The 16,750-nt window shown below is 40.2% G+C and overlaps 2 non-coding genes across 2 annotated transcripts; both read left to right on the forward strand.

Annotated features, from left to right (window-relative positions):
• The first annotated feature begins 3,160 nt into the window (after nt 1-3,160).
• Nucleotides 3,161-3,263, forward strand: LOC148565305 (small nucleolar RNA R71). The gene has a single exon (XR_015884803.1). It is a non-coding gene; the product is annotated as a small nucleolar RNA R71 (small nucleolar RNA).
• Nucleotides 3,264-12,100: 8,837 nt separating this feature from the next.
• On the forward strand, nt 12,101-12,208 carry LOC148565306 (small nucleolar RNA R71). The gene has a single exon (XR_015885290.1). It is a non-coding gene; the product is annotated as a small nucleolar RNA R71 (small nucleolar RNA).
• The last annotated feature ends 4,542 nt before the right edge of the window (nt 12,209-16,750 follow it).

Below are 16,750 nucleotides of genomic sequence, written 5' to 3' on the forward strand. Positions count from 1 at the left end.
AATACAAAAACTATTGTTAGCAACTCCTTTTCAGTAGTGGTATAATTTCTTTGAGTTTCATTAAGGACTTTGCTAGCATAGTATATCACATGGACTAAGTTATCTCTCCTCTGCCCTAACACGGCCCCAACTGCAAAGTCAGATGCATCACACATCAATTCAAAGGGTAAGTTCCAATCAGGTGGGAAAATGATAGGGGCAGAGGATAATATTTTTTTTTTAAATTCTCGAATGCTTGCATGCATGTTTCATCGAAGATAAATGGTATATCAGATACAAGGAGATTGCTCAAGGGCTTGGCTATCTTTGAAAAATCTTTAATAAATCTTCTATAAAAGCCAGCATGCCCTAAAAAGCTTCTAATTGCCTTGACATCACTAGGTGGAGGAAGTTTTTCAATAAGTTCCACTTTAGCTCTGTCCACCTCAATGCCTTGGTTAGAAACCTTATGGCCAAGGACTATTCCTCCTGTTACCATAAAGTGACATTTCTCCCAGTTCAAGACCAGATTGGTCTCTTGGCACCTTTTCAATACCAAGGCTAGGTGATTCAGGTAGCTAGGAAAGGAATCTCCGAATACCGAAAAATCATCCATAAAAACTTCAATGAATTTCTCTATCATATCTGAGAAGATAGAAAGCATGCAGCGTTGAAAAGTTGCCGGTGCATTACATAGCCCAAATGGCATGCGCCTGTAGGCAAACACTCCATATAGGTAAGTGAATGAGGTTTTCTCTTGGTCTTTGGGATCAACCACTATTTGGTTATATCCTGAATAACCGTCGAGAAAACAATAATATGCGTGTCCTACGAGTCTTTCCAACATCTGATCCATGAATGGGAGGGGGAAATGATCCTTTCATGTAGCCTCATTGAGTTTCTGGTAGTCTATGCACATTCGCCATCTTGTGATGATCTTTGTAGGAATTAGTTCGTTCTTCTCATTGTGGACTACAATGATCCCTCCCTTTTTGGGCACGACATGCACAGGGCTGACCCAGGGGGTGTCTGAGATCGGGTAGATTACCCCTCCTTGCCATAACTTCATAACTTCTTTCTGCACCACTTCCTTCATGATTGGGTTCAGCCTCCTTTGGGATTGAATGGATGGTTTGGCATCATCTTCCAACAGTATCTTATGCATGCATATGGCCGAACTGATTCCTTTCAAGTCAGTGAGGGTCCATCCAATGGCATCCTTATGTTTTTGCAACACTTGGAGTAATTCATCCTCTTGATCTTGGCTGAGGGATGAGTTTATAATCATTGGGTAGCTTTCATTCTCTCCTAAATATGCATATTTGAGAGTGGGTGGCAGTGCTTTGAGTTCAAGTTTGGGTGCTTCTAACTTTTCATTCTCTTCCTTTGGTGCACCTCGTATATGAATCTCTGCTGTTGCAACCTTTTCACTAGACGTTGATCCCTCCCCTATTAACCCTTCGGGTTCTTCTTCTTCAAAACTCTCCTACATTGCATCTTCCAGTGATTCCAACCTCATACATTCTCTCCATTGTTCTGGTGGGTAACTCATGGCCTTGAACACATTGAATGTCATCTTTTCATTGTGTAATCTCAAAGTGAGATCACCTTTTTGGACATCAATGACAGCTCCAACAGTAGCTAAGAACGGTCTTCCCAGGATGATGGAGGCCTTGGCTTCCTCCTTCATGTCCGACACCACAAAGTATGCTGGGAAAATGAAATCCCCCACCTTCACCAGCAAATCTTCCACTACACCATGAGGGAACTTGAACGATCGGTCTGCCAGTTGTAGGGCCATTTTTGTTGGCTTAGCCTCCTCGATCTTCATTTTCCTCATCATAGCTACTGACATCAGATTTATGCTGGCTCCTAAGTCACATAGAGCTTTCTCCACTGTGATCTCCCCTATAATACAAGGGATCTGAAAGCTCCCAGGATCCTTCAATTTCTGGGGTAGTTTATGCTGAATGATAGCACTACATTCTTCGGTTAGTATCACAGTCTCGTTGCTCTTCCAACTTCTCTTCTTAGTCATCAATTCCTTCAAGAACTTGGCATAGAGCGGCATTTGCTCTATTACTTTAGCAAAGGGTATGTTAATCTGTAATTTCTTGAAGATTTCTAAAAATTTGGAGAACTGGCTGTCATCCCCCTTCTTCTTCAATTGTTGAGGATATGGTACTTTCGGAACATATGGCTTCAGCTCTCCTTCCTTTTGACGTGAGTTGGAGGTGGAGATTTGAACTTCATCTTGTTCCTCCTTCGTTCTTCCCAACTGAATCTTTTTCTTGGGGTTGCTTGGGAATATCCTTCAATTATTTTCCACTTCTGAGGGTTATAGCCTGACACTCCTCCCTTTGGTTTGAGTCTGTATTACTGCGAGGGTTGTGGCTGGAAATTCTCTTGAATAGGTAGCCAATTTGTGCCTCAAGTTTCTTGATGGCAGCATCTTGATTCTGCATATTGGACTGTACTTCTTCTCGGAATGCCTTACTATCTTGAATCTCTTTGCATATGCCCTCAAGCAGAGTCTCAATTTTGGAGAGTCTATCTTCAGATGATGGTGAGTTGAGAGTGGATGGGTGAGTTGGGTCATTTTGGTTTTGATATGGATGTGGAGAGGTGTTGTTAGGGTGGTACTGATATGATCTCTGTGTGGAATGTTGGTGAGCTGCATGGTTGTTGGGGTTGTGACGTCTCTGATCTTGGCTTTGATCTTGTTGATTTCCCCACCCAAAGTTTGGGTGATTCCTCCAATCAGGGTTGTACGTTTTGGAGTAAGGATCATGGGTCTGCCTGGGTGAGTTTCCAATGTAGTTGGCTTGTTCTTGCTCCTCCTCTGCCTCGGCATTCACTCCCTCTTGGGTTGCTGATGAGGTGGTGATTGCTGCCACTTGGTTCCTCTCCATCTTCTTGGTGAGGTCAGCCAGCTGCTTGGTAATGAGCTTATTTTGGGCCAGCAGTACATCCACATTGTTTAGCTTCATCACTCCTCTAGTGTTGCCTCTTTCAGAAGCATAGAAGTAGTCATTCTCCGCTACAGTCTCAATGACATCTATGGCTTCTTCAATGGTCTTCTTCTTGTTCAGAGATCCCCTGGATGAATGGTCTACTGCCTTCTTTGATTCATAAGAGAGGCCTTCATAAAAAATGTGTAGTTGCACCCATTCATTGAACAAATCTGGTGGACACCTTCTTGTCAGGTCCTTAAACCTCTCCCATGCTTCATATAGAGTCTCACCATCCTGCTGCCTGAATGTTTTCACCTCAGCTCTCAGCCTGTTGATCTGTTGAGGAGGATAGAATCTTGGCAAAAATTTGTTCACCACATCTTCTCAGGTTGCTAAACTCTCCTTTAGGAAGGATTCCAGCCATTTAGATTCCTTGTCCTTAAGTGAGAAAGGGAACAGAAGTAGTCTATAGGTGTCAGGATGAACACCATTAGACTTCATAGTATCACATATCCTCAGGAAGGTGGTTAGATGTTGATTGGGGTCTTCTTGGACACTTCCTCCGAATGAACAATTGTTCTGAACAAAGGTGATGAGCTGTGGCTTTAGTTCAAAGTTGTTGGCATGTATGGTTAGCCTTTGGATGCTGCTTCCACAGTTTCCTGGGTTTGGGTTGATGTAAGAACCCAGAACTCTTCTCTATTGTCCAGCCTGATGCGCTGGACCTTCTCTACCATGGTTGTGAGCCTCTTCTTCATGATGGTTCTCCATGTTTTCATCCATGTCTGGTTCAAAGTACTCCTCCTCTTCCTCAGCACCAACTACTCTCTTTCCTCTTGCTTCCCTCCTTAATCTAAGGAAGGTCCTCTCAGGTTCAGAATCAAAGGAAGTTGAAGTCCCGCTTCATCTCTCTGTCATACAACCAACAAGGCACAAGCAAGGAAATAGATGCAGAAAGTACTCTTGTTAAAATTGCTGTTAGTGTGAGTGATGCAATATATCAAACAGTTAGTGGGTTAGTGAACTGAATGGTAAATAACTAAGAAAAAGGAGTAGGGGGGAAGGGAGGAAAATAACTAAAACTGAAAGTAATCAACTCAAACAGAAATTTAAATCAAACAAAAGAAAAATGCTCAATCTAGTTATCTTCCAATTTAGTCATTGTTGATACAAAATCAATCCCCGGCAACGGCGCCATAAACTTGATAGCACGGAAACTTGTCTCTCAACAATTTTCCTTCGGCAAGTATACCAAATTGTCGTCAAGTAAAAACTCACAATAGAGTGAGGTCGAATCCCACAGGGATTGATTGGTCAAGCAACTTTAATTAGAGGAATGTTCTAGTTGAGCGAAGCAGAAATTGGTTTGAGAGTTGCAGGAAATTAAATGGCGGGAAAGTAAAGAGCAGAAAATGTAAATGCTGGAAGTAAAGAGCTGAAAGTAAATGACGGAAAGTAAATTGCAGAATTGTAAATGGGAATGGGGAAGATGCTCATAAAAGTAAATTGCAGAAATTAAAGAGAATGGGTAAGATCAGAAATGGGGGTTCATTGGGCTTAGGAGATGTTGCATTCTCCGGATCAAGTTCATTTTCATCTCTTCCTCAATCAATGCATTCATTGATCTCCTTGGCAATCTTAAGTGATCGAATTCCAATTCCTTGGCAATTCAATCTCTCAAATCTTGATCAATAGCCAATTCCTAGGTCAATTGCTCATGAGAAGAGATGAAGTATGGTCACTGATTATACCACATGCATTTCCAAATCAAGTGTTGGTAAGATTATAGTCACCAGACCCAACCAAACCCAATTTGGTCCAACATGAGAAAGCATTTCTAGCATGATCTCTTCATTCCTCTTCCAAGGTTTAGAAGAGATCCAAGTATGAATAGCTTCTTTTCCAAGATAACTACCCAATTGGATGAAGATTGAAAGCTTTCTAGTAAAATCAAGAGAAACGATAGAAGAAGAGTAATGGAAACTAGTATTGATCCATCAAATTACAACAGAGCTCCCTAACCCAATGAAAGGGGTTTAGTTGTTCATAGCTCTAGAAATGGAAAACAAAGATGGAGAATACATCATGAAAACTAGAACTAGAAGTGCAGAGAAAGTAAATTATACAGAGAGTAGTTCTCAATTTCCCATCCCCCCAAAAGCTATTTCCTGATTCAAAACTTCCCCTATATATACTACTCTTCTGATCATCTAGTTGATTTTTCAAGTCTTGGATATGGGCCTTTGGATCTTGAGTTTGAAGCAGTTATCTTCTGCAGTGGGCTTAGCTTTACTTGCAGAGAGAAAGTGTGAAGTAGGAAGGGTCTTTAGCTCAGGACGTTAGTGGCGTTAACGTTAAGTGAGAGTGTAGGTTCGAGAACGTTAGTGACAATCACCTTTTTCACTAACATTCCTCACCCAGGGATGATCCACGTTAACTTCAACGTTAGTGGCACCAACGTGACTGGTGCACAAAATTATGATCTCAGGCAACGGCTCCAAAAACTTTGTACGCACGTCTTAATAAATTGTTTTTCATTCACAACTTTGATACAACTAACCAGCAAGTGCACTGGGTCATCCAAGTAATAAAACCTTACGTGAGTAAGGGTCGATCCCACGGAGATTGTTGGTATGAAGCAAGCTATGGTCACCTTGTAAATCTCAGTCAAGCGGATATCAAATAGTTATGGAGTTTTCGAAAATAAATAATAAATAAATAGAAAATAAAGATAGAAATACTTATGTATATCATTGGTGAGAATTTCAGATAAGCGTATGGAGATACTTTCGTTCCTCTGAACTTCTACTTTCCTGCTGTCTTCATCCAATCAATCTTACTCCTTTCCATGGCTGGATTTATGTAAGGACATCACCATTGTCAATGGCTACTTTTCATCCTCTCTGTGAAAATGGTCTGATGCGCTGTCACTGCATGGCTAATCATCTGGAGGCATCACCGTGGTCAATGGCTGCATCCCATCCTCTTGTGAAAATGGTCCAAATGCTCTGTCACGGCATGGCTAATCATCTGAGGTTCTCGAGCATACTGGAATAGGATTCACCCTCCTTTTGCGTCTGTCACTACGCCCAGCACTCGCGAGTTTGAAGTTCGTCACAGTCATTCAATCCTAGAATCCTACTCGGAATACCACAGACAAGGTTTAGACTTTCCGAATTCTCATGAATGCCGCCATCAATCTAGCTTATACCACGAAGATTCTGATTAAGAGATCCAAGAGATAATCATCCAATCTAAGATGGAACGGAAGTGGTTGTCAGGCACGCGTTTGTGGGGGAATGATGATGATTGTCACGTTCATCACATTCATGTTGAAGTGCGAATGAATATCTTAGAAGCGGAATAAGTTGAATTGAATAGAAAAGCAGTAGTACTTTGCATTAATTCATGACGAACAGCAGAGCTCCACACCTTAGTCTATGGAGTGTAGAAACTCTACCATTAAAAATACATAAGTGAAAGGTTCAGGCATGGCCGAGAGGCCAGCCCCCAAAACGTGATCACAGGATCAAAAATACAATCCAGGATGTCTAATACAATAGTAAAAAGTCCTATTTATACTAAACTAGTTACTAGGGTTTACAGAAGTAAGTAATTGATGCATAAATCCACTTCCGGGGCCCACTTGGTGTGTGCTTCGGCTGAGCTTGAAGTTTACATGTGGAGAGGTCATTCTTGGAGTTGAACGCCAGTTTGTAACGTATTTCTGGCGTTCAACTCTGGCTTGTGACGTGTTTCTGGCGTTTAACTCCAGACTGCAGCGTAGAACTGGCGTTCAACGCCCATTGGCGTCATCTAAACTTGGCCAAAGTATGGACTATTACATATTGCTGGAAAGCCCTGGATGTCTACGCTCCAACGCAATTGGAAGCACTCCCTTTTGAGTTCGGTAGCTCCAGAAAATCCACTTTGAGTGCAGGGAGGTCAGAATCCAACAGCATCAATAGTCCTTCTTCAACCTCTGAATCTGATTTTTGCTCAAGTCCCTCAATTTCAGCCAGAAAATACCTGAAATCACAGAAAAACACATAAACTCATAGTAAAGTCCAGAAATGTGAATTTAATATAAAAACTAATGAAAATATCCCTAAAATTAACTAGATTCTACTAAAAACATACAAAAAATAATGCCAAAAAGCGTAAAAATTATCCGCTCATCACAACACCAAACTTAAATTGTTGCTTGTCCCCAAGCAACTGAAAATCAAATAGGATAAAAAGAAGAGAATATACTATAAATTCCAAACTATCAATGAAACATAGCTCCAATCAGATGAGCGGGACTTGTAGCTTTTTGCCTCTTGAATAGTTTTGGCATCTCACTTTATCCATTGAAGTTCAGAATGATTGGCATCTATAGGAACTCAGAGTTCAGATAGTGTTATTGATTCTCCTAGTTCAGTATGTTGATTCTTGAACACAGCTACTTTATGAGTCTTAGCCGTGGCCCTAAGCACTTTGTTTTCCAGTATTACCACCGGATACATAAATGCCACAGACACATAATTGGGTGAACCTTTTCAGATTGTGACTCAGCTTTGTTAAAGTCCCCAATTAGAGGTGTCCATGGTTCTTAAGCACACTCTGTTTTTGCTTTGGACCTTGACTTTAACCGCTCAGTCTCAAGTTTTCACTTGACACCTTCACGCCACAAGCACATGGTTAGGGACAGCTTGGTTTAGCCGCTTAGGCCATGATTTTATTCCTTTAGGCCCTCCTATCCACTAATGCTCAAAGCCTTGGGATCTTTTTTATCACCCTTGCCTTTTGGTTTTAAGGGCTATTGGCTTTTTGCTCTTGCCTTTTGGTTTTAAGAGCCTTGGCTTTTTCTGCTTGCTTTTTCTCTTTTTTTTTTCGCTATTTTTTTTTCTGCAAGCTTTGTTCTTTACTGCTTTTTCTTGCTTCAAGAATCATTTTTATGATTTTTCAGATTATCAAATAACATGTCTCTTTGTCATCATTCTTTCAAGAGCCAACATATTTAACATTCTTAAACAACAACTTCAAAAGACATATGCACTGTTCAAGCATTCATTCAGAAAACAAGAAGCATTGTCACCACATCAATATAATTAAACTAAGTTCAAGGATAAATTCAAAACTCATGTACTTCTTGTTCTTTTGAATTAAAACATTTTTTCATTTAAGAGAGGTGATGGATTCATAGGACATTCATAACTTTAAGACATAGTTACTAATTACTAATGATCATGTAATAAGACACAAACATGGATAAGCACTTAACATAAAGAAAATGAAAAACAGAGAATTTAAGAACAAGGAATGAATCCACCTTAGTGATGGTGGCGTTTCCTTCTTGAGGAACCAATGATGTCCTTGAGCTCTTCTATGTCTCTTCCTTGTCTTTGTTGCTCCTCCCTCATTGCTTTTTGATCTTCTCTAATTTCATGAAGGATGATGGAGTGCTCTTGATGTTCCACCCTTAATTGTCCCATGTTGGAACTTAATTCTCCTAGGGAGGTGTTGATTTGCTCCCAATAGTTTTGTGGAGGAAAATGCATTTGAGGCATCTCCGGGATCTCATGGTGATGAGCTTCATGCGTCTCTTGGGCTCCATGAATGGGCTCTCTTGTTTGCTCCATCCTTTTCTTAGTGATGGGCTTCTCTTCCTCAATGGGAATGTCTCTTTCTATGTCAATGCCAGCCGAATTGCATAGATGGCAAATGAGGTGAGGAAAAGCTAACCTTGCCATAGTGGAGGACTTGTCAGCCACCTTGTAGAGTTCTTGAGGTATAATCTCATGAACCTCTACCTCTTCTCCAATCATGATGCTATGGATCATGATGGCCCGGTCTATAGTAACTTCAGAGCGGTTGCTAGTGGAAATGATTGAGCATTGAATGAACTCCAACCATCCTCTAGCTACAGGCTTAAGGTCCAGTCTTCTCAGTTGAACCGGTTTGCCTTTTGAGTCAATCTTCCATTAAGCTCCTTCCACACATATGTCCATGAGGACTTGGTCCAACCTTTGATCAAAGTTGACTCTCCTTGTGTAGGGGTGTGTGTTCTCTTCCATCATTGGCAAGTTGAACGCCAACCTTACATTTTCCGGACTAAAATCTAAGTAATTCCCCCGAACCATGGTGAGATAATTCTTTGGGTTCAGGTTCTTACTTTGATCATGGTTCCTTGTGATCCATGCATTAGCATAGAACTCTTGAACCATTAGAGTTCCGACTTGTTGGATGGGGTTTGTTAGAACTTCCCAACCTCTTCTATGGATCTCATGTCGAATCTCCGGATACTCATTTCTCTTGAGTTTGAAAGGGACCTCGGGGATCACCTTCTTCTTGGCTATAACATCATAGAAGTGGTCTTGATGAGCTTTGGAGATGAATCTTTCCATCTCCCATGACTCAGAGGTGGAAGCTTTTGTCTTCCCTTTCCCTTTTCTAGAGGATTCTCCGGTCTTAGGTGCCATCAATGGTAATGGAAAAACAAAAAGCTTATGCTTTTACCACACCAAACTTAGAATATTTTTCGCCCTCGAGCAAGAGAAGAAAGAATAGATGAAGAAGAAGAAGAACATATGGAGGAGAGGAGGGAGAGGTGTATTCGGCCAAGAAGGGGAAGAGAGGGTTGTGTTGTGTGAAAATGAGGAAGAATGGAGGGCTTTATATAGGGAGGGGGGTTAGTTTCGGCCATATAGGGTGGGTTTGGGTGGGAAATTGATTTTGAAATTTGAAGGTAGGTGGAGTTTATGAGGTAGGTTTATGGGGAAGAGTGGATGGATGTGAGTGGTGAAGTGGGGATAGGGAAGAGAGATTGAGGTGATTGGTGAAGAGTTTTGGGGAAGAGTGTTTATTGGGAAGACAGGATGAACATTGAGAAGAGGGAAGAGAGTGAGTAGTGGTAGGTGGGGATCCTGTGGGGTGCACAGATGCTGAGTTAATCCTATGGGGTCCACAGATCCTGAGGTGTCAAGGATTTGCATCCCTGCACCAATTAGGCATGTAAAATGCCTTTGCATGCAATTCTGGCGTTTAAAAGCCGAATTGATGCTTGTTCTGGGTGTTCAGCGCCCAGATGTAGCATATTTCTGGCGTTGAACGCCAGCCAGATGCTTGTTTCTGGCGTTTAGCGCCAGCTCTTCCTCAGTGTGCATTTCTGGCGTCTGAACGCCAGGATGCTGCTTGTTTCTGGCATTCAACGCCAAATCCATGCTCTGTTCTGGCGTTGAACGCCAGCCAAATGCTCCTTACTGGCATTTAAACGCCAGTAAGTCCTTCCTCCAAGGTGTGATTTTTCTTCTGCTGTTTTTGATTCTGTTCTTGATTTTTCTATTTATTTTGTGACTCCACATGATCATGAACCTAATAAAACATGAAAGAACAACAAAAATAAAAATAAAATTAGATAAATAAAATTTGGGTTGCCTCCCAACAAGCGCTTCTTTAATGTCAATAGCTTGACAGTGGGCTCTCATGGAGCTTCACAGATGTTCAGAGCATTGTTGAGACTCCCCAACACCAAACTTAGAGTTTGGATATGGGAGTTCAACGCCAAACTTAGAGTTTGGTTGTGGCCTCCCAACACCAAACTTAGAGTTTGACTGTGGGGGCTCTGGTTGACTCTGTTTTGAGAGAAGCTTACTGTGCCTCTTTTCCATGTTTACAGAAGGATATCCTTGAGTTTTAAACACAAGGGAGTCCTCATTCAATTGAAGAACTAGTTCACCTCTGTCAACATCAATCACAGCTCTTGTTGTGGCTAGGAAGGGCCTTCCAAGGATGATGGATTCATCCTCATCCTTCCCAGTGTCTAGGATTATGAAATCAGCAGGGATGTAAAGGCCTTCAACCTTTACTAACATGTCCTCTACTTGTCCATAAGCCTATTTTCTGGAATTATCTGCCATCTCTAATGAGATTTTAGCAGCTTGCACCTCAAAGATTCCAGGTTTCTCCATTACAGAGAGTGGCATGAGGTTTATTCCTGACCCAAGGTCACATAGAGCCTTCTCAAAGGTCATGGTGCCTATGGTACAGGGTATCAGAAACTTTCCAGGATCCTGTTTCTTCTGAGGCAATCTCAGTTGATCCAATGCATTTAATTCATTGGTGAACAGGGGAGGTTCATCTCCCCAAGTCTCATTACCAAATAAATTGGCATTCAGCTTCATGATTGCACCAAGGAACTTGGCAACTTGCTCTTCAGTAACATCTTCATTCTCTTCAGAAGAAGAATACTCTTCAGAGCTCATGAATGGCATAAGGAGGTTCAATAGAATCTCTACAGTCTCTAGATGAGTCTCAGATTCCTTTGGTTCCTCAGAGGGAAATTCCTTATTGATCACTGGACGTCCCAGGAGGTCTTCCTCACTGGGATTCACGTCCTCAACCTCCCTTACAGGTTCGGCCATGGTAATTAATTCAATGGCCTTGCACTCTCCTTTTGGATTTTCTTCTGTATTGCTTGGAAGAGTACTAGGAGGGATTTCAGTGATCCTTTTACTCAGCTGGCCCACTTGTGCTTCCAAATTTCTAATGGAGGACCTTGTTTCATTCATGAAACTCACAGTGGCCTTAGATAGATCAGAGACTAAGTTTGCTAAATTAGAGGTACTTTGTTCAGAGTTCTCTGTCTGTTGCTGAGGGGATGATGGAAAAGGTTTACTATTGTTAAACCTGTTTCTTCCACCATTATTAAAGCCTTGTTGAGGCTTTTGTTGATCCTTCCATGAGAAATTTGGGTGATTTCTCCATGAGGGATTATAGGTGTTTCCATATGGTTCACCCATGTAATTCACCTCTGCTATTACAGGGTTTTCAAGATCATAAGCTTCATCTTCAGAAGATGCCTCTTCAGTACTGTTGGATGCAGCTTGCATTCCATTCAGACTCTGAGAAATCATATTGACTTGCTGAGTCAATATTTTATTCTGAGCCAATATGGCATTCAGAGTATCAATTTCAAGAACTCCCTTCTTCTGAGGGGTCCCATTACTCACAGGATTCCTCTCAGAAGTGTACATAAACTGGTTATTAGCAACCATGTCAATGAGCTCTTGAGCTTCTGCAGGCATTTTTTTTAGGTGAATGGATCCACCTGCAGAAGTATCCAATGACATCTTAGCTAATTCAGACAGACCATCATAGAATATATCCAGGATGGTCCATTCTGAAAGCATGTCAGAAGGACACTTTTTGGTCAGTTCCTTGTATCTCTCCCAAGCTTCATAGAGGGATTCACCTTCTTTCTGTCTGAAGGTTTGAACATCCACTCTAAGCTTACTCAGCTTTTGAGGAGGAAAGAACTTGGCTAAGAAAGCCTTGACCAGCTTATCCCAAGAGTTCAAGCTATCCTTAGGTTGAGAGTCCAACCATATTCTGGCTCTGTCTCTCACAGCAAACGGAAAAAGCATGAGCCTGTAGACTTCAGGATCTACTCCATTAGTCTTAACAGTGTCACATATCTACAAGAATTCAGTTAAGAACTGAAAAGGATCTTCAGATGGAAGTCCATGAAACTTGCAGTTTTGTTGCATCAGAGAAACTAATTGAGGTTTAAGCTCAAAATTGTTTGCTCCAATGGTAGGAATGGAGATGCTTCTTCCATGTAAATTGGAATTAGGTGCAGTAAAGTCACCAAGCATCCTCCTTGCATTATTATTATTTTCGGCTGCCATCTCCTCTTCTTGTTCGAAAATTTCTGAAAGGTGCTTGCTGGATTGTTGTAATTTAGCTTCTCTTAGTTTCCTCTTCAGAGTCCTTTCAGGTTCTGGATCTGCTTCAACAAGAATATTCTTGTCCTTGCTCCTGCTCATATGAAAAAGAGGGAACAGAAAAATAATAATAATAGGGATCCTTTTTGCCCAGGTATAGAGGTTCCCTTATGTGAGTAGAAGAAAAGAAGAAGAGAAAATCTGAACTTAGAGAGAGAGGGTTCGGATTTTTAAAATCACAATTAATGACTTGATTCACAAGAAATCACAAGATATGATTCTAGAACTTAAAGTTTGAATCTTTCTTAACAAGTAAGTAACAAACTTGAAATTTTTGAATCAAAACATTAATTGATGAGAATATTTTCGAAAATTATAAGATAAAATTAAGAAAAGATTTTTGAAAAATATTTTTAAAATTTTCAAAAATAAATAAGAAAAATATAAAAGATTTGATTTTTGAAAAAGATTTTGCAAAAGATAAGATTTTTAAATTAAAAATTTGATTTAACTCATAAGAACAACTAGATTTTAAAAATTTTTGAAAAAGTCAAATCTAATTTTCAAAATTTATGAGAGAAAAAAGGAAAGATATTTTTTTTATTTTTTGAATTTTTATGATGAGAGAGAAAAACACTAAAAATGTTCAATGCATGGAAATTTTAGATCAAAACAATGAATGCATGCAAGAATGCTATGAATATCAAGATGAACACCAAGAACACTTTGAATGTCAAGATGAACACCAAGAACTTATTTTTTGAAAAATTTTTTGATGCAAAGAAAACATGCAAGACACCAAACTTAGAAATCTTTAATGCTTAGACACTAAGGATTCAAGAATGCATATGAAAAATACCATACAACACAAAACAATTAATATGAAGATCAATCAAGAAGGTTTATCAAGAACAACTTGAAGATCATGATGAATGCAATTTTTGAAAAATGCAAGATGAGTATGCAATTGACACCAAACTTAAAATCTGACTCAAGACTCAAATAAAAAACACAATTTTTTTTTATTTTTATGATTTTATGATTTTTTTGTATTTTTATTTTATATTTTTCAAAAATTAGTGTGAAAAATAAAAATAAGGATTCCAAAAATTTTTAATATGAATTCCAGGAATCTTGCACTCTTAGTCTAAAGCTCCAATCTGAGGGTTAGACATGGCTTAATAGCCAGTCAAGCTTTAGCATGTAAATCTTTTGGATCTGAAACAGCAGCAGGTGGATTAGCAACAACTAGCTTGCTCTTGATAATGTTAGGTTGGAAACCCCAGTCCAAATAAATTTAGACATGGCTTTACAGCCAGTCAGGCTTCAACATGCTTCATGAAACACTAGAATTCATTCTTAAAAAATTTTAGAATAATTTTTGAAAACAGATGAGAAATTTTTGAAAGATTTTTGAAAAAATTTTTGAAAATAATTTTTTTTTGAAAAATTTTTGAAAACTTTTTGAAAATAAAATAAGAAGAAAATTACCCAATCTGAGCAACAAGATGAACCGTCAGTTGTCCAAACTCGAACAATCCCCGGCAACGGCGCCAAAAACTTGGTGCACGAAATTGTGATCTCAGGCAACGGCGCCAAAAACTTTGTACACACGTCTTAATAAATTGTTTTTCATTCACAACTTCGATACAACTAACCAGCAAGTGCACTGGGTCGTCCAAGTAATAAAACCTTACATGAGTAAGGGTCGATCCCACGGAGATTTTTGGTATGAAGCAAGCTATGGTCACCTTGTAAATCTCAGTCAGGCGGATATCAAATAGTTATGGAGTTTTAGAAAATAAATAATAAATAAATAGAAAATAAAGATAGAAATACTTATGTATATCATTGGTGAGAATTTCAGATAAGCGTATGGAGATACTTTCGTTCCTCTGAACTTCTGCTTTCCTGCTGTCTTCATCCAATCAATCTTACTCCTTTCCATGGCTGGCTTTATGTAAGGACATTACCATTGTCAATGGCTACTTTTCATCCTCTCTGTGAAAATGGTCTGATGCGCTGTCACTGCATGGCTAATCATCTGGAGGCATCACCGTGGTCAATGGCTGCATCCCATCCTCTTGTGAAAATGGTCCAAATGCTCTGTCATGACACGGCTGATCATCTGAGGTTCTCGATCATACTGGAATAGGATTCACCCTCCTTTTGCGTCTGTCACTACGCCCAGCACTCGCGAGTTTGAAGTTTGTCACAGTCATTCAATCCCAGAATCCTACTCAGAATACCACAGACATGGTTTAGACTTTCCGGATTCTCATGAATGCCGCCATCAATCTAGCTTATACCACGAAGATTCTGATTAAGAGATCCAAGAGATAATCATCCAATCTAAGATGGAACGGAAATGGTTGTCAGGCATGCGTTCGTGGGGGAATGATGATGATTGTCATGTTCATCACATTCATGTTGAAGTGCGAATGAATATCTTAGAAGCGGAATAAGTTTAATTGAATAGAAAAGCAGTAGTACTTTGCATTAATTCATGAGGAACAGCAGAGCTCCACACCTTAATCTATGGAGTGTAGAAACTCTACCGTTAAAAATACATAAATGAAAGGTTCAGGCATGGCCGAGAGGCCAACCCCCAAAATGTGATCACAGGATCAAAAATACAATCCAGGATGTCTAATACAATAGTAAAAAGTCCTATTTATACTAAACTAGTTACTAGGGTTTACAGAAGTAAGTAATTGATGCATAAATCTACTTCTGGGGCCCACTTGGTGTGTGCTTGGGCTGAGCTTGAAGTTTACACGTGGAGAGGTCATTCATGGAGTTGAACGCCAGTTTGTAACGTATTTCTGGCGTTCAACTCTGGCTTGTGACGTGTTTCTGGCGTTTAACTCCAGACTGCAGCGTAGAACTGGCGTTCAACGCCCATTTGTGTCGCCTAAACTTGGCCAAAGTATGGACTATTATATATTTCTGGAAAGCCCTGGATGTCTACTTTCCAACGCAATTGGAAGCGCACCATTTTGAGTTCGGTAGCTCCAGAAAATCCACTTTGAGTGCAGGGAGGTCAGAATCCAACAGCATCAGCAGACCTTCTTCAACCTCTGAATCTGATTTTTGCTCAAGTCCCTCAATTTCAGCCCAAAAATACCTGAAGTCATAGAAAAACACACAAACTCATAGTAAAGTCCAGAAATGTGAATTTAACATAAAAACTAATGAAAACATCCCTAAAAGTAACTAGATTCTACTAAAAACATACTAAAAACAATGCCAAAAAGCGTATAAATTATCCGCTCATCAGTGACCACTAACGTTGCCTCTTGGTCCTTCGCACACGTTATTGGGACTCACCTTTTCCGATAACATTGAGAGTCATCCCTCCCTACGTTAGAGTTCACGTTAACTAAGTTAACGTGGCTCTTAACGTAGGCTTGCCAATTCTTCGAGAACTTAGTGACACTTACCTTTGTCACTAACGTTCCAAGGTGCCCCTACTTCCCACGTTAGAGTCCACGTTAACTAAGTTAACGTGGCTCCTAACGTGGTAATGATAGCCATCTCCAACGTTAGTGACAAAGGTGAGTGTCACTAACGTTGGCTTATCATCTCCTTTATCCACGTTAGCTTAGTTAACGTGGGAGCTAATGTTGCTCATAGTGGCTTGTGGTGGTACATCCCAACATTAGTGACAAAGGTAAGTGTCACTAACGTTGGCGATTACTTGCTTTCTCCACGTTAGCTTCCACGTTAACTAAGTTAACGTGGCAACTAACGTGGCTCATTGTAGCTTGGCCAACGTTAGTGACAAAGGTGAGTGTCACTAACATTGGCTTCTCTTTTGCTTCCCAACGTTAGAGTCCACGTTAACTGAGTCAACGTGGCTCTTAACGTGGCCACTTATAAGCTTGGTCCAACGTTAGTGACAAAGGTGAGTGTCACTAACATTAGCCTTATTTCTTTCTTCCACGTTAGAGTTCACGTTAACTTAGTTAACGTGACTCTTAACGTGGGCTATGATGGCTTTCGAGGACGTTATTGGCTATTACTTTTCTCATTAACATTGCAAGCTAGCTCCCATTCCACGTTGGTGGTCACGTTAGTTAGACTAACGTGGCTGCTAACGTGGCTCTT

The sequence above is a fragment of the Arachis ipaensis genome, chromosome B5 (assembly GCF_059453495.1).
Source record: "Arachis ipaensis isolate K30076 ecotype BB chromosome B5, ASM5945349v1, whole genome shotgun sequence".
Lineage (NCBI taxonomy): Eukaryota > Viridiplantae > Streptophyta > Magnoliopsida > Fabales > Fabaceae > Arachis > Arachis ipaensis.